The sequence below is a fragment of the Rhea pennata genome, chromosome 9, assembly GCF_028389875.1.
Source record: "Rhea pennata isolate bPtePen1 chromosome 9, bPtePen1.pri, whole genome shotgun sequence".
NCBI lineage: Eukaryota > Metazoa > Chordata > Aves > Rheiformes > Rheidae > Rhea > Rhea pennata.
This window is the reverse complement of record NC_084671.1, coordinates 3,739,747-3,765,415: the sequence shown is the minus strand read 5'-3', so window position 1 is coordinate 3,765,415 and position 25,669 is coordinate 3,739,747.

The following is a 25,669-nucleotide window of genomic DNA, read 5'->3' as shown; positions in this document are numbered from 1 at the left end:
ACCAAGTATCCTACATGCAAGGTGTTCTGCCTCAAAGGGGACATGAGACAGTCAGGGACCAAGCTGCTTCTGGCTTGCTCTTACCTCTCCTCTGCCAAGCAAGCCAGTATCTTTTGATCATCTTTGTTTTGGCAAAAGCAAAACAAAACAAAAAAGAAACCTGAGACTTTTTTGCAAACATAAGCTGGGCCACTGTTTGAGAAAGTGTTCCTTATCTAGGACATTGTTTTTTCTTTTCTTACATTCCTGTCTGACATAACAACTGTTATGAGCCAACTTTGCAGAAAATAATTTTTCAAAAGCAACACACGGGGCATGCACATTTTTCAGTCTAAAATAATACATGTTCTCACGCCCTATGCTGCTGCTATCTGCATTGCAGAGGGAAGAGTTATAAAGAAAGCTGCCAAAATGTTGATCTCCTCCTTGGAAGCGGATGGAAAAAACTTTGGATGGATAAAGAAGTGGGAAAGTGAGGGAGAAGAAAGAAGTGAATTGAGCACGTGCTTTTATCAGAGCTGGCATCATTTATACATCAGAGCTGGCAGGGACTGAAAACTAATCCGTACATCCCTCCCAGGTTAATAAGGCTCCGTTCTTGATGCTGTTACACTACCTTGTGCTCCGAGCAGGCTGGTCCCCAATCAGACAACTACAGCAAGAAAAAATGAAAATTTTAACTACACAGTGTGCAGCTGTTTTGAAAGGAAGGCTTCCAATTTAATTAATACATCATCATTTCAGGCTAGTGGAAGGTTGCATGTGGTTCAGTGAGAAATTCTTTATTTTCCACCCACTGATCACTTTGTAACCTTTAATAAGCACATACAATTTAAGAGCACCTAGTTCAACAAGTTTATGGTGATTGGCCGTATCTGCATCGCCAAGATAGCACACCTTCGCTAACGCAGAATAACGGTGATTGCCCATCACTCCAAGGCACATTTATAGAAAGGAAACAGAGCATGTAAGTAATCCTTCAGAGTGCTGGTATTTTATTTGACGAGATTTACTCCACGCTCTGCTTCACCCAGCTGAAGAGTCAGTTATTTTAATTCAAAAGATTTGTGTCCAACACTTTCCTCCTATTAAGATTTAGTGCCTTTAATTTGAAAAACATTTTTCCTTTTTCTGTTTGTCTTCTGTGAAATCAGGACAGCAGAAATATAAATTTATTCTATGCTATGGCATCGACCAACCAGTTTTTTTAGGGTTAAATTTAAAATGATGTATATCGCATCTTTGGATTCCTCTGAAGGCAAGAGTCAGAGGATTCATGACAGCACAGTGCAGATCTGCCTTTTTGTTGCTAACAGATCATATTTTATTGTTTAAAAATAACAAGATGAGAGCTCAGCACTGTGAGTCAACACTGCATGTAATATTAACATCATGTCCATTATGGGCCCGAGGCAAGACCCATTAAAATCAGTGGAAGAAATTTCATCGACTCGGATAGGCTTTACGCTAGCCTCAACCTCAGCAATTTGCAAGGAGAAATCTTGGTCCCACTGAAGCGCAACGTTAAAGCTCTCGCAGACTTCAGTGAAACTAGGATTCTGCCCTTTGCTGTTGATGGCCAAACAAAATATTCTGGTTATCTGCTCTACATGGGTACTGTAGAGCGGTATCGGAGCACCCCTCCCTCTGGTCTGTTGCTTCCTTTGAGTGAATCGCATTAAGACACGCTGGCCAACAGAAAAACAAGAAAACTGGGAGAATTTGAGTATGATTTGACAGCATCAGTTTTATTCTTAAAAGAATAAATCATATTCCCTAATCTTTCTTCTCTGCGTTTTAGAAGATCTAAAACTGTCCATGCTTTAAGTTATCTTAGATTTTGTCTTTTTTTCTTCCTTGTTTTTAGGAGCTTTGTTTTAGCAATTCTACGAAACAGTAGACTATACCTAGGAGGTTACAGCTGATTACGTACAAATACTATTAAAATGTCCTTATTTGCAGTTCAGCTTAACTCTTTGCCCAAGAACAGAGTTCTTTCTTTGTTAGGATTTTTTCAAGCTCTGTTAATGTGAGAACCTTAATGTGAGAATTACCTTCCTGTCACTGCCAGAGATGCATGCTGTTGTTATCATGTTAGTGTTATATATGAATATCTACGACTGACTTAAATGAGGCTTTTCACAGACTACTCGGAACTTATTTAAATCTCTATTTGTACTGCATAGCCAGATATCTAGCACAATCCTTCCTATGCAGATATCGACATCTTTTCCGATGACTCTGTGGCTATTCACAGAACATAAGCACGATCCAAACCACTCTGTATCAGTATAGATAGAGCTGAAAGATGATTATCTTCTATCCAGTACACAGTGAGTATAAATATACATGCAAAGCTCTCTTCCTTGGAGACCGTTTCCTATTTTACCACGTAGTCTAAAGTGCAGCAAGTATCTATTTGCTTTAGAAAGCAAAACAGAGCCTGTTAGTCTAAAGCCAACACTTCTCAACAACAAAAACCTCCTGACACACACATCCTTCTAGCCAACAGCACTCAGCCCTCTCTTAGGAGATGAGCTACTGTATTTAGACTGTCTGGTCTAAATGAGATTATTACTTACGGCTAAAATATTGCAAGTCTGAGCCCCGACACCAGCCCTAGAGCTGCCCATCCGATACGCTCTCCTTCTTCACCCAGTCTGCCATAAAAGCCTTCCACCTCTGCTCGCTAACCTGCCTTTGCCTCAGACACGAGGTGGATGAAGTGCTGGCACACTAAGTCTAGTGGTAATTTCTATCTTGGTTTCAAACACTGACATTTTAGGTCACGTTTAACAAATACTTCCTGCAATGCATTTTTTTTCCCAGTTATACTCTGCTCTGAGCTTTATCACGCACATGCAAAAAGCCCTTAAGCGCAAATTTCCTTCTCTTTCCCAGCACGGATCCTGGCTGCCGGATTCCCACTCTGTCCGAAGCGGGCAACAGGAGTGGGACAAGACCAGCAGCGATCCCACAGCGGTCGGGCCGGCAAGGCGAGAGCTGGGCTGTCTCTCAGGCTGACTCCTAAGGAACGAGACCACTCACGAGCCTTGATTTCGCACAGGAATTCTTACAGTTACTATTCTCCCCCATTTAAATCAGGAAAGCAGAGATGTCCAGCCAACGTGTTTGGTTACAATAACTTACTCTCTTGTAACTTGCGTTAATTGAGCTTCCTGAAGATAACCGACGCCCTTGAAGCTTAATTGCAGCATCCTGTATTTTATGAATGATTATAAAACTGCGATGAAGCACCTGCTGTATATGACTTCAGATCAGCCTCCAGGGAACCACACTGGTATTTCTTCATATGTTCCCACTCACCTGATCTCCTTATCCCACTCAAAATATGGCTGCAATAGATGCAACGAAACTTAGAATTCTCCTAAAACATTCAGAACAGAAAAAACACAGACCTGCTGCTTATGTCTCTTTTTCGTTTCAAAGCAGCAGATGCTCCTCTGCTTTCCTGCCACAGGAATTTGCCACGTTTTTGGCTAAAGCTTGTCAAAGTGGGCTAGCAGCCAGCGAGGCACCCTTTAAAACAGGGTGACACAACACCACTTTAAATAATGAGGACAACCTGACCAACACTGATTTTCCACCCCAGCTGTTATTTGTATTGTCGTGAGCCGGTACTCAAGGGCTGGAATAGAGGATGAAGAGTGCTCTGTAGCATCCCCGGAGATGCTTCTACTAGCACCTACACGGGCAGGACTTGGAGCTGCTCAAGCCCAGGGATTTGAAAAAGTAAACTAAAACCCAGCAGTAGCTCCTAGGGAAGGTTTATGCTATGCTCATCCAGGATGTTCTTCTACCTCACCCTAGACAGAAACATATGTTCTCTGCATCCACTGAACTTTGCAACATTTTATTAAAAATTTAAAAAGCGTAGCCCAACTCCCTTTATAATTTGAGATTCTGTTTTCATAGAGTAGGAGCAGATGTGCAAATGTTTGTTTACTCAGTTCTTGATAGTAGGCATTTGCTAGCGGATGCATGAAATTAATTTCTGCACTAGTATTAAAAATCATTTCCTTGATTTAAATGTCTCTTTGATAAAGAAACAGTACCATAAAGTGGTTTAGCTGATGAAGCAGTACAAATAGAAACAATACTTGCTATTTTAAGATTGCTATTTCTATTTGCTTAGATTGCATAGTGTGTCTTTCAGGAAAACAAATAATTATTTGTAGAGTCTTCCAACCAAACATTTTTCTTTTGAATGTTTTTCCAAGAACAATATGGGAGATACAGTTTTTAAAAAACTGTAAGAAAAATCAGTTTAGCATCAGGCTGCAATTTCTGTAGGTTTCACAGAGTCGGAAGAAAATACGGGATTCCATGCTCTTTCTTTTTTTCCCCTTTTGATCATTTCGTTGGTAGTACTGTGCACTAGCAGAAAAACTTTAAGATATTACTAGCATTCAAGATGCCTTTGTGGTGGACACGGACAGCAACGAACGGGGCTTGCTGTGGAAGTAATGTTCCTCTCGGGCTCCTCTCCGGTTTGTGCATCTGGAGGGTGCATCATGTTTTCAACAGCCTTTCAGAATATTTCTGATGCATCCAGCTTTGCTTGCAAATATGGAAGAGAAGATGGGACAATTCACATCCTGCCTACACTTCGAGGATTACCCTTCTCTTGTAAAACTTCTGCTGTCTCAGGAGAGCTTTTCCTAGCATCTAAAACGTAGATTCTTGCGTGCGAAGACGGAGGAGTCTTTGTCGTCCGACTCCCTTGAATACGTGAGTTTACATCAGTGACAGTCTGGTCTCCTACGGCTATGCTCAGAATAAATGTACCCAAAGAACTCAGTTTTAAAAATGCAATAAAAGCTTCATGAAATATCTGAAGAATGCAGAAGAACCAGCTTGCATCTGATTAAATATTAGTCACTTCGCAGCATGAAATGATATTTTCAAAATCAACAGAGAAAATTTTAGCTGTCCAAAATAACTCAAACTGAGATGCATTGCCCATTGGCAATAACAAGTCAAAAGTCGCAGAGAGGAAGCAGCAGCAGTGGCAGTGCTTAATCCGAGGGAGCAGTGATTTTCATCCTTGAGCCGCAGCAGTTCTCCTTGACAACAGCGATTCTCAGTGCCAGCAGCTCACATATTGAGGACAGCAGCTCTTATTACCAGCAACAGCAGGTTCTCAGTAACAGCATATAATCATCAGTGGTGGCTATTTTTAAACCCTACCAAGAGTTGGTCTCAGAGGAAGCAGCTCCCATCAAAAAGTGATTTCCTTTTCAAGGTACTTCTTTTGACTTCCCCAGGTGTTTAATCCTCTCCAGACTTTTTCTGACAATAGTGGTACCCTTTCAGAGGCAGGGGCTCCTTATTTTGTTTGCAAGCAGGGCCTTACCCTGGTCTGCAGCTCTCCCCCCGAAAAGCCAGGTACCAAAACCTGAAAAGCATTGCTGTGCTTTTATAAAATCATAGCTGAGAAAGCCAGCAGCAAGCACACAGCATCGTGCAAGCAGTCTTGCAGCATTAAAAGCAGTCCAGCAACCTTTTCTCTGGGGTGCTGGGTCCAGCACAGTGACGTTATGCTGTTTTGATCTTAACAATTTCCTCCACTGCTCCTCAATACAGCAGAGCATGTGAAGTGACAACGCTAGAGGGTGCGTCTAGCTTCTGGAAAAGCATGGTGCAGTCTTCGACACAGATTCACTTAGTCATAACCTCCTATGTTGCCATGTCAGTCACTGAACTTCCGCTGGGTAACGATGCTGGTGAAAAAAATGCATGCACGTGCTGCGGTGAGTTCAGTTCAAAACCTGAAGTTTAGTAAAATAACCTTAAGCCATCAGAGGTGCTTGCCAAGTAAGTATATATCTGGGCCTCTTCCACGTCTCAGTACTGCACAGATACTATAATGTCAGCAGGCATCACACGAAATTTAGCTCCATGGAGTGGCTAATTCAAAGATGCTGGCAGGGCTGCAGGAGCTACATACTACCCTACAGCAAAGTTTTCTTACTGGGGCCATAAAGACAAGAACAGAAAACCCTGATGTTTGCTCTCTTGAAGTCCTGGATTTTACAGCCTTTATAATGGCCTAAGCTATTTGGTATCTGGAGTTTGGACTAGTGTGTCAAGAAGCCAGCCTCACGACTCGGTAGGCAAACCCCATTCAATGTTTAGTTCTCTTTATAACCTACATTTAATTGCTTCAGCAAGGAGGTGGCATGGAACATGAAGCCCCTGAAGGCTGAAGTAGGTGTTAAGTGTGGGGAAAAGGAGGGGAAAAAAAATAAAAGGAGAATGTAACCACGATTTGTAGAAAGTAACAAGTCTCTTGAAACTTCTCTATGGAGCTTTGGGAAAAGGGAGTTATGAGACCTTCTTAGTTTTTATTGTAATATAACATTTCTATGATCCACAGTTTTCAAGAAGTAACCCGGCTCCTGTTAAGCATATCTGAGGACTTTTCATTTCTCTTTGGGGCTGTAAAGCACAGGTTCAGTCATAAAACAGATTCAGAGCAGCCTAAAACACTTTCTTGCCATTACTTCCCAAGGCACTCCAGGAACACTGCCACCACCCCCAGACTGCTGACGCACCCGCAGGTCTTGGCAAGGTCCGGCTGCACGTAGGACCTACTGCAGCTCTCTGCCCCGAGAATACAGGGTTAGCAACTTCAGGAATGCACTTTTTCTATCAAGTAGAAAATAATTTCTTCAAGGCTGCATTTCCTGGTGCAATAAATTTTTAAAGAAAAACCTGGCTTTCCTCCAGCTAGTGTCCCTATTCTTTAAGAAGGGACTATAATACATAGTGTAGAAGAAAGTTTTATGTCAGGCATCTCATAAAAGAAGATAAAACATCAGTTCAAAGCACTAGGTTGCACAGCACCTAGGACAACAGGCTGTGACAGAACTGGCGTAAGCTGAGGGATCAGAGCTCTTTCTGTATCACACAAGTCAGGGTGAATTTGAGTAACTCCAACGCAGCAAATCCACAAAGCGACTTCATGTTGCATGGTCAAACATTTAAGTTCACACGTTGGTTCCCACTGCTGCTCTCACACCTTGCAGAAGCAAACAGGGGAGACATCTCAGATAACCAACTGGAAAAGCCTAGGAACAGTTCAAGGATGGTTTAGCACTCAAATTTGGGCTGCATGCAACATCTAACTCCACACTGGACTTCCAGTCATTACCCTTCACTGGCAGTTCAGAGTCTATGATGAGATGATGATCTTCTGAAATAGGGAAACATCCATTCCAGTACACCTTTTACTCTCATCACAAAAAAGGGTTGGAAAACCCATTTTCAAAACCCTGTTTCTGCATATTCTGGAGAAAATATTTGAATTTAATTCTTCTGTTTTTTCTAAGAGAACCCCAACAGCTAGAGTATCTTAACATGATCTAAATCAATTACTTAGAAACATAACTGCCTCAATAGAAGAAATTCAAAGGAAAAAAAAAATCAAAGTACCTCACAGCTTGATGGTTATGAGAAGCTTCCATTCAAGTCCCCATACCCAGTTTGGCAGGGACGACTCTTGAAATGGGTTTGCATTTTCCCACTCGAACGGTTCATTCAGTCTATGGGCCATGTCTGGACACGCTTTTGTGGAGCCTGAGCCTTCGCGTGGCAGTCTGCCTGGTAAGACCCTTCGGTAACTTCTTATAAACCAGCTTTTGCAACTGAGACAGGAGGAACAACACCATATTTAAAATTATTTCACGGATTAAGCATGGACTAGCATCAGTACCAAAATAATCTCCTGGAATTTCTAGAATGAGAAAAAGTAAAATATTGCATATTATTATTACAAGTTTGTAACAATTATGTCATTATGAATCAAAGAGGAAATAAGAATGGTTTGCTCCCTACAACTCTCCCATAACTCTCAGTGAGACATTATTTCAAAAGCTCCTAGAATGAGTAGGAATTGCAGAACTGGACCAAAGATGCTGAACTGGTAAAATGATAGTCTAAACTACATTGCTGATTTCGATACTTCGTATTTATTCTTGCAAGGCCCATTCACCTGTGTTTGCGAATATGAAGACTATTTCTGTTATAGTTTCGTTTCACTTTCATATTAAATTTATAACTAATTTATTTGCTTAATCTCAGATGGCAAAGTAATATTAAACCATCAATCAAAAGAATGTTCCATCAGGGTCACAGTCTGTGAAAGCGTCGCCTATAAATCTATAGATTACAACTAATCTGCTATGTAAGTTAATGGAAGTAATGAATGATTTTTTTTGTCACTTAGGAACTGTATTTAGTGAACAGGAACATCATAAAATGCAGTCCTTTTAATATAGTCTGATGCTGCTTTCCAGAAATATGTGCTTCACCATACCCTGGACTTCCTACAGAGCACATACTCTAAACTGTGATGCATATCCAGCAAAAACAACAGAAAAATGGAAAGATAATTTGTTTCTGTCCTGGGTTATATAACCCTTCTAAGTCATATTGCTCATCAGTTAGACTCCAACTCAGTACTAACAAGTTCAGGCTTATATAAACATAACAACACTACACAGACGCACACCGCTCCTTTCACAAAAACATTAATTAATTAAACTTCACAAAACACCGCTCCACACTTGAATACGATTTATCCGTGCGCTTCCTCTCTCCACTCACACACTAATGGGTCTGTCACTGGGTCACTGTGGATTTTGTCCCATGGTGGCAAAGAGAATAAATAAATAAATATTCCACTAAAACTACGTGCACAGTTCCATGCTGGCGACATCGCTCTTCTAGACAAACGACCCAGGCGGGCAGCAGTTCTGCTAGCCAGGCTGCCGCTCAGCGCAGGCGGTTGCATGCCTTAGCCCTTGTTAAGTATTCTCCCCCCACGTCCAACCCTATGAGCACGTTCAAAAGTGCCTTCAATTAAGGATCAGCTCATACGAGTCACGGATAAGAGGATGAAATGACCACCTACCTCTACAGAAGAGAATGGCATGGAGGAAGAGTACTGACAGCCCGCACATATCCACCTTGCGGTTCCCAACTCTCTCGAACTGTCCTCAAGGCAGCAGAGCGGTCAGAGGGTAGTCGTGGGTGATGGTTAAGTGCCTGAAATACCAGCTGTTGCTTAATAGCCAGCTGCTGTCTGCCGTGGCTGTGCTCAACCTTGTACTGCTTTGATTACAAAGAGCACGGACAAGGGTCGTTGGGGTATCACTGGCGCGTAGTTGACCCACCCACAGCAGGAGATAGGTCCTCTTTGAGGTCACGGAGCACATCTGCTCTCAGCTCCCTCTGGGATTTTTAATGGGGAATGCCAACTTAATCTATGCCTGGGATTTCGGTGAAGTGTCGCAGGTAGAGTCTACTGCAGCACTCTGTTGCTTGCCTTGCCTCATACTCACCTAATTTTTTGGCATGTGCTGCCTCACTGTGTCCCTAATCCCTTGTAGGAGGTGGCTTAATCAGGAGCTAAATCTGACCCTTGAAATACTGGCTGTGGAAAGGCTGACATGAAACCTGTTGTAAGCATACCAGAAATTACTAGCCTAAATTGTATCACGGGTGAATCTCAGGAGTGCTTAGCAATACCTAATACGAAAATTTTGTTTTAAAATGCTGTGTTAATTACGCGATTAAGGATGGCAAAGCTTATTTTATGGCATCATTTACTCATAGTTAGGTTGTGCTGGGAGGTTAATTGCATGAGGCTTGTTTTACAGCCTTATGAAATGCTCTCTTCCATTTCTTATTGCTTTTATAATGGATTGTAATGGATTCATCTTGTACACCTTTTTATGTATTTTTAAACTATTTTTGGTAACAAAATTGTCTTATTACCTGTCACGTCACCATAAGATGCTGTCAATTAGAGTATAGCTACAGTTAGAAAACAGACTTGTACTGTGTATTAAATGAAAGCAAACTAGATAAATAAAAAGCAATTTAGAACAAATAGCAGCAACGTTAATTACAGGTTTAGAAGCATAAAGGATTTGGCATGCAGAAAATATTGTGCTAACTGTGGGAAAATAAGCATACATATCAGTACTAGGCACAGGGATCGCTTACGAGCCCACATACGGTGCAGAATCGTTGCGTTCGGGCTATTCAGACATGGATCAAAATGACAGACTTTGCCCAGAAAACGTGTTATCAATTTCAGGAACGGTGGCACCAAGTTACCGGTGATATTTCTTATTGTGACCTGTTTTCTACTGAAGAACAAACTCAAGCTCTTTACTAGACCAAAAAAAGATGACTTCTGTGCAAAAGCATTCAAAAACCCAAGTCCCAAAACCATTCAAAATCCAATCTAAACTTTGCAGTGAACATCCTTCAAAATTTGTAGTAAGAAAAAAGCTGGAGAAAAATAAAATTCAGTAAAGTGGATCATCATCTCATTTCGAGGAACTGATGTGCCTTTATGTCAGGGTAGATTAGCACATTAGCATACAAACAATTTATCACAATGTATTTAGAAAAATGGGCATTCCTAGAAATATTCTTACTATTTTAAAATCCTCATATGATACATTTTAAATAAAACAGAACCGACGGAAGCATAATTTTTCACACCTTATTAGAATGCATAAATCTACCTTCCTCTTCTGAAAAAAAGTATATAAACAAAGCACCAATTGCAGGAGGTGCCACAACAGATTAGTTCTAAAAATAACCGAATGGGGTAGAGCGATAATACAGAGAAGGACACACATAGCACTGCTTTAGGAAATTCAATTTCAGCTGGGACACGAGCACAGATTAAACTGAAAGACAAAGAGAATGAAGGAGCCATACAATCACCTGCGCAAATCAGTTCAAGGTTATCGCACGTATATCACTACTTAATTTGACTTTTGTAACTCTTGTCATTAACTAGGACGGGAAAGAAGAACAAAAGGGACATTTCTAAGGTCATCATGTTGATCAAAGATGCTCTGAATAATCCTTTTGTTACTGTAGAGAATCGTAAGGCAGAAAATATACTGGTCGAGAGCAGAGTAAGGAGTGAGGCCAGAACCTTTCCCGAATCCTTCTCCCAGCCCCGTACCAGGACGCGGTTACCTACGAGAGCACTGCATTCACAAGCACGCACGCAAATTTGCTTGTGATGAAGCCAAAATACAGCCCAAGCTGCAAGCACACCAAATGTAAATTCCTGCGGTGAACCAAGAAGGCTCATTTGTCTGCAAAGCGCGGTGGTGTTCAGGGACTCCTGGAATCTGCAGCTCCAAACTGGCACGTGCCCAGCTGAACCAGCACCGCACAAAAAGGGATTCGCTCAAAATACATGTGTTTAACAATTTACTACTTCCCCTTTTCCTCAGCAGGCAACAGTGCTAGTTGTTGCTCACTAACCTGTGTCCTCCAAGAGACAGTTGGCAGTCTAAGTACAGCTTGGAAAAATCCCATTTTGTAGTTGATGCTCTAGAGAAATAGTGTGATGATCACCGAACAGCTGTTTTCTTTGTATATGGTCTCTTCCCCACTATTCCCTTATCCTCTTGATAAATGTGGTACATACTACCAACAGGGAATCGTATTAATGTACCTAGTCTTGCATATTGCTTTAACTTGAAAGAGTGCCCAGGTCTAACTCTGAGGAGGATTATCTTGGCCTACGACTGTAGCTTCTAGGTGCCATCTCAGTAGAAGTAGTATTAATAGTAGTATCACTCATAATGACTTAAATAAACTTCCAACTCTAGTGATTGCTCTGCCCGTGGCACACAAGAGAATAGAAAATGGATTTGCTGAATATTAACACAGAGAAACCAAGAAGAAGAATAAATGGATGCGTAGGGTTGTAACACTCAAGAGCCCATAAGAGACAATCAGAAGATCTGTGGCAAGTGTTAATTAGTAACAAGCTGTAGATGAGCATTCCCATCAATCTCAGGAGGCCTAGAAAAGCTTTCCTTTCAATTTATATTCCCCTTCTCCTAATACATGATCAGTTCAGAAGAGAGCATGTGTGTAATTGCTGGGCAGTGTCTGTCACACATATGAAGGTGGATGAGCTGGGAATGCACCTGGGATCAGCGTGGAGAGAGGAAACCTATTGCAAATCCCCAGAAACACGCTTGCAGCCCTCAGAGCTCTGCTCCTCAGGAATAAAATAAAAATGGTGATAGTGAAATCTTGATTACCTCCAGCACTCTTGAAGAAGGATGAGATGACAATGTGCGTGATGCTGAAAGTTTCCACCTCAACCCACTGCTTAGACCTGTGCTGGATAGACATGCTTTTACATGTTGCTTATATGCAATAGCCTGAAGATGTCCTTACAGCCTAATGTACCTGTATTTGGTACTGTTCGCCTCCTGCTTTACTATGGCAAGCCCATACCCATCGCTTACACAAGAGATATCCAAGAGTGAAATCTCTTGTGTACTCCCACCCTCCTTATTTTAACGATTAGCACTTCAGGACAGAGATTGTTTCCTATACCATGTCCACATGCTGCTCTGTCTTTATTCAGAAGGGGTTGTTAGTAGACCACTAACTACTAGTAATAATCTAATAATAAACTAAGATGAAGAGGACACGTATCTCTATTGCTCTCCCTTCCCCGCTCATTATTTTCCTATGAAATACTACTACAGGAACAGGCTCAGGAGCAGCTCTACTAACTGTGTCACAAGTAACCCATATTTAAGTGAGCATTTCTCCAGAAATTGCTAAACATACTATGCCATATCAGATTTGAAGTCATTATAAATATGTCATTTGCTAAACATATTATGCCATATCAGATTTGAAGTCATTATAAATATGTCATTTAGTAAATATCTTCTCATTAGAATCATTGAACAAAAAACTTAAGTGACAAAAGCGACAAAAATAAAAAGGATTCAAAGATATTTGCAGTAGACTGAAAGAAAAACAAAGGGTCCACTCTCAACTTAATTAGACTTGAATTGGGGACCTATAAGCAAAATTTTCAGCATATTCATGTCATTAGTCCAAATAAATTCAAACTCTGTCCTAATATTTTTTTAAATTTATTTAATCTTTATTCAGGCAAGTTCTCAAAGATTATTCAGATAAACTCACAGAAGCTTCCTTCTGAAGCCGGAGTATCAGTGATCTTGTCACAAGCCCAAAAGCATAATCGGCATCCATTTAAATTTCACCCTAGCCGAATGAGACCTTGTAGCAGACATACTCGCTCAATAATGACACATCAGTGATTTCTTGAAACAAATAAAATGTCAACACAGATTTTACATCAAGCTCTTTACCAATCATAGATCCATCTGTTTCTGCTGCATGTGCCTTCTGTCTGCAAAACAGTCGTCTGAAATGTGGGGGAATCCCCTGTTGAAAAACTTGGATCTCTTTCTAGTCCACTAACAAACATTCTGCACTTCCCCTTAAACTGCTAAATTTACAGTAAATGTAATTTCTCAGCTAAGGACATCTTTGCTGTTTCAGAGAGACTGAAACAGAGGTGCGATCCCCATAGCCTGTCACACCAGCTATCAAGCCTTTCACTGCTTTAAGGTCGTGTTGGTACTTGGCGAAATCTTAGTGCTCCAAGGTCTTCCGAGAAGCACTGACGCTCTAAAGCAGAAAGGCCCTGTGATATACGAGGCAGATAAATAAAAATGTACCAGTTCAGATGGCTCGCATGGAGTCGTAAAATCTGCAATAACCAAAATCTGGCCATAGGATCTAACCACATACACTAAATACCGTGTACGCAGAGAGCCTGCGGTTCACGTGGTCAAAGGCATTTGTCAGGGAAGTCACGACTTTCCTCTCTGCTTGTGGCAGCAACCCAGTTTTCGTCCAAGCCAAGGCTCAAGGTGAATCACTCTCTGCTGCACGCGGAGGTGGGACCCGGCCCTTTTAGGAGCGGGTGCTCATCATTTTTTGGTGCTCATCATTCCTGAAGGTTTGCCTTTGGTTTGAGCGTCGCGTGCACGGTGCTCACCTTGCCGTACCTTGCACGCACGTCCCCATGCAGGTACCTCCCCAGAAGCGACCCCAGTCACAGCCTGCCGTAACTCAGGCCACTAGGGAGGTCGTGAGCACACTGAACTCTTTGCCTTCTTTCCTTAACTGTCTAAATTATACTTTCTGACACAAGGACGTCAACAGAGAGAATAAAGGAATCATGAGATGCCAGTTTTGAAGCACACAAAAAACTTTAGCAGATGGCACATAAGAAAACTCAGGAAAATGCTGCCATCGCGAGGCAGGAATGAACATCCCTTCCCAGACAGTCCGGGGCAACAGCTCACGTACACCCCGAGACAGATGGGGCAGAAGACCACCGCTCTCCCCTGGCCCTTCTCCTTCCCCCACATAACCTCACACACAGCTGAGAGGAAAGTAAAGGCCTCAGTTTTGGTAGCCTATGACACCCTGCTCCTATTCCACATCAGCAAAGACACTGCAATTAGGCAGCTTCTTAACAGCCCTGCTACTCAACTGTACAGTTTCCATTCAAATCTGAGCAGAAATAAGGTCTGTAAAGACCCCTGGAGCGCTCTTTGCTTCATTTTACTGAATCCTCAGAACAGTAGATCTGGTTTTTCACCCTCCATGTATGAACTTCCTCCAGTAAATGTGTGTGCATGCCCTGTTCATCCGTTTGGCACCTGTACCATACTTCCACAAGCAGCTCAAGAGTAGAGTCTACCCCTGATGAGGACCGCGAGGAAATGCATATCGTCATCTCAGCAGCCCCTGCCAAGGCACTGCTAGATTTCCTGAACTTTGGACTTCAGCACGTAACAGGCACATTTTGCAGAGGGGTTTGAGGGAAGACAGGGGAGTGAGTTCCCACATGTAAGCGTGTGGGGACAAAAGTTTAAAAGCTAAGACTTAGCAGCTTCACAGACCCTCCTCCTCAGGCAGCATCCCAAGGCACCTCCAGGCAAAAGCATTCCACCCTCGTTCCAGAAAGGGTCACACGGTACCTTCCGATTTGCCTAACCCCAACAAACATGCGGAGCCTCACGTTGCGCAGCGAGACTGCCAGAGCAGTAGATCTGTCTGGGCTGTGATCTGAATCACTTAACCGCGAGGCTGCAACAATTCCTGAAGCTCCTTCCAGGCTTTTACTGCAGCTGGGGCGGGGGTGCAGCTCACACTGCTGAATGTGACAGTGCTGAAGAGAACCCGTTTGCTGTCGCTGACCTTTAGAAATGCTTACCCAGTTGTCTGCTGTGCCAGCTCCCTCGCTCACTTCATTTGGCAACTTCGCTTGCACAAAATGGTTTCCTGAACAAAATCCAGATAGATCCTGTAAATAGCTCATTTGTTCTTGTTTTAGGCACGTTACTTCATTAGACTACAAATATCAAAAACCAAAGGTCATGAAGAAAATGCTAATACTGTAGTGTTATAAGAGCTAAAATAGTATATCACTAAATAGAAATATAGTAATGATGTGGACAAATTTGAGACTAAAGTTCACAAAGAGAAAAGCATTCTTCCATTTAAAAGATCAAGTACAAAGAGGTCTTCGCATTGAAAAAGAGCAAGATCCATACATTCTTTATATAGCACAAATCAATGCTTCATGGCTAGATAATAGTCCAATAACTTTGTCTCCTGAAGGACTGCTGAGGATCAAATGGATACAATTAAGTGAAAAATATAAGTACTTACAGGAAGAGTTTAAAATGGATTAAATCATAAACTACACATAATGGCTAGTGAAATACTCTATGCAAACAGACTGAGGTCACATTAGCTTTCTTCTTGGAAATCTACTGTAAGAAGTCAGTGAGGTAGTAAATTAAATTTATGGGAATATAAAATACCACATAGTCACTCCAACATTTCAAAACGCAGGAAAATCAAGCAAAACTCCTGCATTTCAGAACAGTAACTCTCAACACTGACAAGAAAGTATGACAGACCAAATCTAAAGTTATGAACTGTTTTCTGCAAAGCAATGTACATAGAAGACTTTTTTTTTTTTTTTTTTTTTTTTTTTGCATAATCTTTGGAGTCAAGACAGCCTTCCACCAGCCTTGTCTCTCGCCTCTCCGACCTTGTACAAGCGTGCTGAAGACGTTGTCTATTATATAATTACTGTCAACATCTCTACCACAAACTAGACATACAGTCTCAACCCACACATAAGGGATCCCCTTTCTCCCAGTCTGAAAAGGAAGGATGCACAGGGATAACCGAGAAGGCTGCCAGAGGTCAGGTACAGTAAATATTAGCACGGCCGGATCGATTAGAGAAAATCTATTTCCACCCCTTTGAGCAGCATCCCATCGCTTTCAGAAATAATGTACTCCTCTCAAAGCGGGTAGTGACATATTTCAAGCGCAGAAATTGCAGCATCTGGGCAGGCCATCTGCAAGCACGGTGCGTGCAGCTGAGCAGAGTGACCCTGCTCACCCAGCGGTGAGAAGAGGCTGAGCCCTTCAGACACAGGCTGGTGTCTTCAGCCCGTTAGCCAAACCTGCAATAATATACACGAAACAGGGTCTGCTTCTGCGAACCAGCCTGCTGAAACAGCAGAACCACACTTGCTAGCATCATCAAGACTCCTCACAGCTGCTAAATCGAGTATTTGTCACTGACACAGAAAAACCGCTATGCCAATATTTACAGTCATAAATTAAAGCCTATTAAAAATAGAAGTAGGCTTTTGAGTAGCACAAGATTTAATGCCCCTGCCCTCATCTGCTTGAGAGATCTTTTTTGCTTGATTTAAAGAACATTTATAAAATTTGAACATACACTTTCTTCAAGTACTAAACAGCTAATTATCACATACCTTATACTGTTCTAACTCTTCAGCAATTTTATTCTTGTATGCCTCTTGAATGTACACACCGCGTCTCGCCTAGGCTGCTTCACTTTGAAAAGGACGCAAATGAGAGATGGAAGAGCAAAGAAAACGCCCTTCCCCCCCAAAACTGCTCCCACACCTTACAAATTATCTAAATGGATAGATATTTTCCAAAATTTTCCAAAAATAAATGAATAACAGCGCTATTTTTAATAGTGATTAGGCTCAGTAATTCCAAACTTTGCATTTATAAAGAAAAAAATCTCAGTTGCCACAGATTGATTAGACTTCTCTGATCAAACCTTTCTTCACTGTAACTCCCCCTAAAAATCAGACAGTATTACTACAGGAGTAGCTCCAGCTCACACGACATAAATTCATTGTTAATATTTGCTCAATTATCCAAATGTTTGGGGGAACAAGAAAGATGCATTTACTGGCACAGTAGCCAGTCTAGCACATGCTGGGGAAAACAGCACACTGCCACTGCAGTAACTCCATATAGACATTTGAAACAATCCGGAGTTTTTTCCTAAATGCTTCTCTCCCATGAAAAAAAAACCGAAACAAAGGTAGTTTCTCGAAGTCGGTGCCGGTTCAGAGAGGCAGGGCAGGTATCCCGAGTTTCTCCTGCGTGCCAACGGTTAGCGCAGCAAGGGCGGTGGGCGAGGACGCGGCTCGCGGCTATTCGAACCTCCGATGGACTAAAATCAGCCTAAGACGCATTTGCTTTGCTGACCTTGGTGGCAACTGAAGAAGCCGAAGCTGAAGGAGCCCCAGGACCGCAGTCGCCAAATGCAAGTTTAGACGCGCAGGCCAGCCTCGTGCCAACCAGGCCAGCAGCGGGGAGGCCAGATGTCTCCAAAGGCTGGAAGGACATCAACTCTTCTGCGACCACAAGGAAAACTGTGTTATTTCCATTAGGCACAAAAAAACTATGCATACGATATTGCATCGTTTTTTTCCAAGGAACTAAATTGAATCTTGGATATTAAACTGAATATTATTCACCCAGCTAACAACACACAGCTGACTAGGGAGTCTCTGATGTAGAGCGAATCAGGTCAGATGGGAGAGAAATATGGCATTAAAAAAGAAGAAAGAAGACTCATTGCCATCTGTCTGTGATTGGGTTAGTAAACAAACTATTGAACAACTCTCACAAATGAAAAAAAAAGTCTGAATTATTAGGATGAGCGCATGATTTTCAAATTAACCTTTCAAATTGAAGCAGTAATAAAATGTTGGTATGCATGTTAAACCTCTCTAAATCTTTCAATGTGCCAAGAGACACACTTAAAATTGATTTCAGGATATATCTCACTTCTAGTAAGCATAGGATGATTCTTTCTTCTCCAGCAGTGGTGGGAAAAGTCCTGCCAGAAAATCTTGCAGAGCAGTACTGAGTTTCATTCCTAACTACGGCTCTGATTTAGGAAAACTCGAGAGCAGCTCCCAGGCACACGCTTAACTCGTGCTGAACTCACTCCACCAGGCAGGATCTAAAGGCACATCCAAAAATAAATATGCTTTCAGGCTATATGTACTTGGGGTGCTTAAGAAATGATAAATAAGCTGAATAACTGAAATAACTGAATCGCTGGGTAGAGGAGGAGGGAAAGGATAAACCATCCAGTTTATACCAGATTTTTTTCATACAAATACTCTGACCGAAAGGGCTAAAAAAGTTGGAAATCGAACCACAGCAAACCTGACAATACGTCCACATAAATTACTTTATTCTAATATAAAAATATTATGAGCCTGAAATTGCTACAGCTTATGATTGGTTTCCCACAGTTTTCCGTTTCCACTAGGAGCTACATTTCAGCAATCATGCAGCCACTTGCTCTTAACATAAAGCGGTTGTCTACCTGTGATCACACGCTGGTCCAATTTTCCAGCTCAAAATCAGATATTATATTTCTACTACAGCCATTTGGAATTGTTGCCTTAAGTTCCAGAACAGCCAGAAAGCTTTCAGAAGAAACAGATGCAAAAATAAAATTAAAAAAGTGATAAATATCTGCGGTTTGGGAGTTTTCTTTTGCTTCTTTTTACTGACTGTGGAAACATGCTGCACATATTTCATAAATAAAGTTCATAACAAACTCCTACAATCCCTTTATGCAAGTGTTTTTGGTAAATCTAATCATCGTTTTGCAAGCAAATTACTGACTTAAGCTTCAAATTTTCTAACTGCTAAGATTTTCTCTGCCCATCTCTTTATTGGCATAGAACATCATATATTTCAACAAGATTTTGCCTTACATGCACATATTAATTTATTCATTTCTTTTCTGAGGAATATATTAGTTTTCTTTGGAAAAATTACTGGAATGAAAATCAATAGCTTACGTTTGATTCTTGGGTTTCTATTGCCTGAAATGTCAGAACAGTCTTCCAGTGCACATTTGCTTTTCCTAAACCAGCAGATAGTACATGATACCCAAGAAATATATATATATATATATATAGATAGATAGATATGTATAAATATGCGCATATATATGTACACATGTATATAAAACACACACACATAAACATTTTCAAAAAGTCACACATGTTGTGGGAGAAACCAAATAAATCTCTTCTTGGGGTGAATTTGTGGTACTCCAATTCAGAAGAAATTTTGATTTTTCCAGGTGCCTAGAAGCCTACACATTTTCATAGTTCACTATATCCTAATACGTAATTATTTTCTCCTGTAGAATTTCTCAGAAGTGTAAGGAAAACTACCATTTTCTAATTAATATGGCACAAATTATTTCCATAAATTTCCATAGAGAAACTGGTCCAAGTCTTACAATTTAAGAGAGTTGTCTCTAAAGCTGAAAAGATAAGAGGACTTTTTTTGACATGCTTATGCAATTCTGGCACCTTGAGAATGCAATCATCCTAAGAAAGGTGTCCAGGATGAAAAAAATAAAAAGGAGAACATGAAAATGAACAGAAAGAGGCAAGCTGGCTTCTTCCCGTGGTCATTAGATCCTCCCACAAAAATTAACATGTAGCACATATAAAAATAATGAAATGGATCAGTAAAAGCCTCATTAAGTACCTTGACATCACTAGATGTTTCAGACTAAGCTGTGGGAATTTTATGGTAATAAAAAATAAATAACACCACACACACAAAAACCAATTGTCGTTAGAATCTCAGGACTAAGTTGTCAGAAATAAGTCGGTTAATCTGGGATCTTACTGCCTTAAATTCACAAGTATGCAATTTAAGACATCTTGAAGAAATTGCGTTAGCTTTAACCACGCTAACTCCGGATATTCTTTGATGATGCTTCTTTCCCGTCCCAGAAACATGCACATACAGGAGGAAAACGCGCAGTCCTTCGCGGGAGCACATGCACGCAAGCAGAGCCCTTCCTAGCCGCGCAGCAGCGGCGGTTATTTCAGAAGCCTGGAGATGCTGTTCTGGCTGCGCATCTTTTTCAGATCCTGATTGGATTTTCTTCCCACGCTACTTTTAGCGGGTCTCGCCGGGCTGCGCAGACCTTCGCGGCGGAGAGGGGCCGGCGCGGCCCCGGCTGCACGCCGCTTCGGAGACGGCCGTCGGCCCCGGTCAGCGCGAGACGGAAGAGGACGGTGATTTGTGCTTCAGAAAACACAAATGCAAGTAATTTGCAAGGTAATGCAAGGCCCAAACCTTAAAAATCTACAGTTTCAACAGTTTTACGGCTTAAGAAAAAATAATTGTACAGGTTGAAAGGCTTTAGCCCATTGAATATAAAGGAATTGGTTTAGTTTCATCCTTTGGTTTTGTATATTCAACGCAACATTTGGAATCTGAAGTTTTAAATCATGGTCTGAAAACGCTCAAATGATACACTGATCTTAAATTTTTCCCAAATTTCAACTTTAACTTTTGTTAAAACTATCAGACCAAAATCTCCATAAAAGCTACATGTAAGAGCATTCACTGAGCAAGACTAATTTCAAAAGAAAAAGTCAAAGAGATTTTAAAAGCCCCAATCCAAAAGACTTTAGATCTGGGACAGATCGTCAAGATTTTTTTTTTTTTTTTTTAATAATGCCCTCCCCCAAAATAAAAAAGCCTTTGGAAATCTATTTAGCTATATCTGATAAACCCAAACTCTTTGTAGCCAGTCCTACACTCCTGCTATAGGTCATCTCCAGAGAGCAGGTCAGGTCCTGAATTCTCACTGTTTTCACAACAGAACTGAGGCAGGGCTGAGTAATTTTTATAAAATACACAGCATAGGGCTGGCTGCGGCACAGCTCTCATCCCCATCTAAACTCCTCTCCCAGCTACGGCACAAGCAGTGCTCAGGAAGATAAGGATGAGTTCCCTGGCTATACGAAATTCCCCGTAGTTGTCCGGGGAGGCATAATGACAAATAAAGTACCTGCCAGCTATTTTCCAGAAAATTAGTAACACGGTAAAACATGTTAATAATAGGGTTGAGCAAAAGATTTTAATTGACTCGCTTTTCTTCCCAAGAGGAATCAGGTCTGTAAACCTCCCTCTCTATTTTTTTCTTTTTTTTTCTTTTTTTTTAATCTCTTAAAAGGGTCCAACTTCCACAAGAAAAGAGTAACTTCTCACTGAAAAGCAGACTTCATGGTTTCAATTTCTGATCAAAAGATAATAGCTTCTATACAGAGTAAAATCTAGCGCATTTGCAACAGTTCCCCCCCGACACCACCCCAGCACACACGCAAAGGATATTTGGCTTTAGGCTTGTGCTCAGTTCTTCAAATATGACCTTGGTTCTTAAATTTGACAGACAAGTAATTTTTTTCTTCTTATGTGGGTAAAACACATTGCTTTTATATTGACTTTTTAATGAGATGGATGGCTCCTTTTAATTTATTGTGCTTTTATCATACTTGCTTTCTGCTTGGTATTAGACCTAATGTATCACTGTAAGTAAATATTCCTTGCAAGTGCCTTTAAAACAGCTTTGCTTCTTCCAGAAGAAGGTTTATTTCTCTCAGAGCTTGTCTAGCTCTTTATTCGGTTGCAACTAACTCTGTCCTTGCTAATCATAATATCTGACTCTGTCCGGATGATGCTGAACCACTGATGAGTTATACGAAAGGCTAATGAAGCTTAGTAAGGTTTAAGAAAATCGCGATTATGATTCCTTCATATCGGGTGGGCTCACACCCAAACCCTGCAGTCTCTTCATCAGCTACCGATTTAAGTGACGCACCTGAGTTTAAAACGGCAGCGAACCCGGCCGTATAGGTAGGACACGATTCCCCGTTGCCGAGTGCTACCTCCAGTCGTTCACAGCCACGCTGCATGAGACCCCAACAGGGCTTAAATACGACTTCATTAAAATCAGCTGCAGTTTACTGACCCGTGCAACTCGGCTGAGATTCTTGGCCATGATTGCAACGCTGCCCGAAACACCGTGGAAGGGACCGTCAAGGCAGAGTATCAAAATGAAGTGTGATCTCATTATTGTTAATGTTCAGTATTTTGATGAGACTCTACAACTGTTTTCCTTTGCAATTTTATGCTCGTGTTTTTAATCTGTAGGGTAAGATGGCATTGCTGAGTAGAAAAATTAAAGGGTACTAAGGCAAAAACAAAATAGAAGACTACAGAAATGTACAAATCCAAAGAGCAAAAACGCTGCAATTCTTAGACATCGGAGATGATGATGCTTTAGAAAGTGCCGCAGCATTAGTGTATTCTGATTTTCCAAATTTACGAGAAGAGAGCAGCCTTGTGAGCTTATTTCATCCTCACAAAACCAATAGTACACGATTTCATAATTCCCCTTAGATTCATCATGGAGGATACGAGCGAATGCCACTCAAAGCTATCCTTACATTTTATCTACATGCCTTGATTCACAGCAGGAAATTGTGATAAGAAGTCATAAAGGTTCTGCAATTTGTTACGTTGTCATTATCGTTTATAATCTTCCTGTAATTAGGTATCAGTAGGTTTCCTTGGAGAACACATGATTGAGCCTTAAATTGCAGAATATTCTCAGCAGCATATGACTGCAAGTAGAGCGCCTGCTACACAGTGCTTCTCAAGTGTACGCTTAATATTACGGAGGGTTTTTTCTTGTGTGCAAGCCAATTTTCCAGGGAATGTGCACTCATTACTGCACGCGTACTTAAGAGCCGACCGGTCTGCGGTTCTTGATAATGAGTTTGATCTTCTCGTTGTGTAAAATAGCATGAGCAACGCGTTCCAGCTTACGAGCTGACACTGAGTTTTGCGAGCAAAAACTGAAACGGTAACAAATTCTTTTTTAGTCTTGTACTTTAAAACTATATCTTTAAAGCTTCTCTTAAAATATGAGTCAGTTCAGTTGCTCTCTGTGCAAAGCAATGAAGCACAGGAGCGTGCAGTACATATGCAGACCTTTTCTTTGTAACACAGCTTAAATGGGTTGTACATGTATTTCCACACATTTTTTGTATATACACATAGAGAACATGGTCCTGGAAATCCATCCACAGACACTGAATGTGCAAGCACTGCCCTCTGCAACTCTGAATTCTGCTCAGCAAAACCTCGTAAGAAAAAGTATCTCTGGTATAAACTGTATTTCCACACTAATGATGATAGTTTGTCTAAAAAAGAAAAAAAAAAGCGTGAAAAGCATTGACAAGCGTTTTCTGCTGACTACTTGCAGGGAAAGCAGTCTTTTTACAAAGCCCGGTAACATACTCATAGAAAACTATTACAGCAAGGACACATCCTCAGTGAAGAATAAGCAAACGAACAGGCCTTTATCTCCCGTTTTGGGCAATGGGAAGCCACTAGCTTGCAGAACTGAAATTAGGTGTGAAAACAATACACTTATTTTTTCATATTGCAGCAAGAAATACTAAGATGGCAACAAAAATCTAATTACCTCTGTGTGTGTGTATATACATATATATACATATATATATTTACTAATTTAACTTTGAGATACTGATTTCATTCGTCCACTTATGATCAGATCCTTTATCTATCTCAAACAGTTTCCAATAATGCCGTATACTTACTATCTTATCTGTGACTTCAGCCAGTTGTGATAAAGTTTTAAAAATAACTTTAAACATCTTTTAAAATTCAAATCAAACAGAGATACATCTCATTACCCGTGATTGCTATTAACAAAAATAACATCATATCACTGGGCTTATATCTCCAATCTCTGAAACATGATCCTGAGCCACTAAATTTGAAAAAGAAATTTTATGAAGTGGCAATATTATACTCCTACTCATGAACCAATAGCTCCCAATAGCTATGAAGTGATACCCCTAAGATAGCTACCAAAGAATTAAATTCAGAAGACCCAAACCCTCTGACTTTCTTGTCATTACTTAGTGATTTCTTATTGGCATGAAAGTTGCTAAATTAAAAATGTCAAAGTACAATCCTAAAAGCCACCTGGAACTAGATGATGAAAATCATCAATTTTTCTCAATATTTTGTAAGCTGCTAAAAATCCTTGAATGAAAGCAGTTACAGGGATCTTTTGCAATACTACTCTAACTTAAAGAAGAAAATGCAAGTTCCTTTTTATTTTCTTACTGGGAAAAGCATGCTCATCATTCTATGCCACTTTTGTAACAGACTGTATTCTTTAAATCGGGAAAGTAACACGCACAGTAACCACACTGCTTCCCAACGGTATTGCAAGCTTTTGTTGTGCAAGTAAAATATACTTATCCACTAATACTTTGAAAGGTTCAAAAAAAATGCAGTAATCGCATTTCCCTTTCTTCTTGCATCTGACAACATTCAAGCAATCCGAAAGCAGAGTAATAGACCTCCCCAGAAAGTGGATCTGAAGGCTTCTAAGCAACAAATTTTACAGAATGTGCATTTGGGTCCGAAATTTCAGACCTTTCAGGGAACAGAAACAGTACCACGGGAATTGTCGGACTAGTGAATGGCGACACGATTCCACACACAGAGCCACACGTGCTGAACTACCTACTGGCCAGGCAAACGCCACGGAATTTCATATTCGGTCCTCAAAACTTCCAGACTGTGGGGAGCAGAGGCTTGGTTCTACGGGACAGCACGCTAGCAGCAGTCTAAAACACGCGAGGCTCCTTCACTCCGTAAAAGAGAGATCTTAGGAACGTTGTATCAAGAAATCAATACAGTTGCCACAGCAAGCTAAAAGAGTGAACATATTTTTCTTTGTATTCATTCCTGCTGTTGACATACCAAAGCATTTTTCCAGGACTGAAATGCCCACAGACAGCGACAGGGGTTGTCTGCCGTTCTCTGTTTACAGCACGTTTATGCCACAGTGCTCTCAGCTGTAAAAAGATAAAAATTACAATTATGTAAAAATCGTATTCTGTCGGATATATTAAGCACTACTCATCACCAGCCGTACTAGGTGAACATCAACTCTTCTCCCTTCCCCTCCAAAGTACGTTTCAGAGCTGCCTCTCTGAAAGAAATTTGCTTTTGTCAGTCATGCAGATGATTCACACTTAACCTCCACATCCAAACACGAGATGCAATTGCAGCAGCTGTACCACAGCGGCCACAGCTTCATCCAGAGGGACACTACAGAACGTATCGCCAGTACTGGCCATTTACTACGTGAGGACTTGGAGTACCAGCGGTATTGCCCTCTCTTTCCCTTGGGTATATGCATTACTTATCAGCAAGACAATTTCTTAGACTCATTCATTTTAGAAAGAGCATACTATTTAGTAGCAGATAATTAGGTATCAAATTTATCACCAAATATTTATTACCCAATTAAAAACCTTCCTAGCTGTCTCCATTGCCTAAACAAGCCATGCCATTTTTTGAAGATTATTTTCTCATTGGCTTCCATATTGATTTTCCTTAAAGAGTAAAGATGGCAACATGACAACTGTCAATAGATATTCTATACAAAATCTGTTATGCTCTTAGTCAAAACCCACATCCCATATGAAAACTATGAAAGAAAAAAGCTGTTC